Source organism: Palaemon carinicauda, chromosome 6, assembly GCF_036898095.1.
Source record: "Palaemon carinicauda isolate YSFRI2023 chromosome 6, ASM3689809v2, whole genome shotgun sequence".
NCBI classification, from domain to species: Eukaryota; Metazoa; Arthropoda; class Malacostraca; order Decapoda; family Palaemonidae; genus Palaemon; species Palaemon carinicauda.
Genome location: NC_090730.1, coordinates 63508286 through 63509873, shown reverse-complemented (window position 1 = coordinate 63509873; position 1588 = coordinate 63508286).

The following is a 1588-nucleotide window of genomic DNA, read 5'->3' as shown; positions in this document are numbered from 1 at the left end:
TGGTTTACAATATATCTTCAATTAATTTGTTTCAGATTATAAATCAACAACTTTATTTCATACAGTTCAGTTTTATTACACAAAAGGAGAAAGATATTATTTTACGAAAGTATGATTTAATACATCAAATAAGATAGATACCCGAACTCTGGGATCAAGCCCCACACCCACAGCATTTGGTTCCCATACCACAAGGCATCTGGTTAAGAACCCCTGCCTTTAAAAAAACAAATTGAGTAAAGTTTTATTTTTACTTTGAAGTTTCAAATGGATCTTAAGAATATTGCAATACAAGAAAAATGATTCTACTTACATTTCTAGAGTGAAGAGTTCATTATGATAGAATAGATAAAGAAGCTTTGAAACTCTCAAATGAAATCATTCCAAATCTTTGAGCCAAGGGCACTAAGGTTATTCCCGAAAGATTAATTAACACAAACATATATAGAAGGAACCAATTTACACATTTTTATAGACTTTTTTTCTGATAATGGAAAAGAGAAATTTATGTTGAGAAATTGAGTTGAATAAAAAAGGGTAACATGATTTTTTTCTCTCGAAACTGGAAGAGGATATGCTTCGGATAGTAAATCGGGTTGAGCCTTTCAGTGTCAAGGCGATGTTATATTCTCCACGGACTAAATGTAACCGTATTCTTTGTAAGTAAAGTTTAGGAAGTCATTTGAAAATTTTCCTGGAATTATATTTCAATAAGTAGGTTTCTTTTTAGGGCAACTTTGCATCCAAGCTTTTCCTTTTACCTTCTTTCACACACAGAGGATTTGTTCGAAAAAAAAAGACTGTGGAAAAATATCAGGAAAGAAAACTGACACAATCGAACCAAGCCGTATCCCGCAATATTCTGTCTATTTTTCGGCCTGGGCTGTGATTTAGCTTAAATTTCGTTGTTGAAATCTTTTAAAATATGTAATCTCAGGGAGAGTCTCAAGTGAAATAAAAAATTACATCTTGACGGATGGTTGCCTCTTGAGTAGATCTTTGGGGGGAAGAGAAGAAAGTGGATAGAAAATGAGCTTTGTGAGAGGTTCTATCACAAGAAGTTTCTCTTAAGAGGTCAATCCAATTTGCATCGCCACATGGATGGCATCTTATGAGACCTCCTCTTCTGCGTATGCTATATGGATGACATACTTGTGTTCTCTTCCTCCGAAGAGGCACACCTCCATCACCCAAGCATCGTTCTCAACCGCCTACAAGAAAACAGCCTTGTAGTCCGGTACGACAAATATACCTTTGGCGCCAACGAAGTATCGTTCCCAGGGCACCGCATACCTCCTGTGGGCATCCACCCGCTCCCTGGGAAGGTATCAGCTGTTCAGCACTTCCCCACAATAGCTATTTAATCATTGTACATCTATATCGTCTGTAATTAAAACTCATCTAAAAGTGTCCATATATAAATCTACTGGGAAAAAATATAAATAAAAAAAAGTTTATTGAAAGTCAAAAAAAATATAATATTCATATTTTTGACATTATCTGAGGAAACAAAGTCACAAAAATTGTTGCAAATTCCTATACTTTACTGATAGACTCTGAAAGATCCACGTATCAGTCTCATTATTAT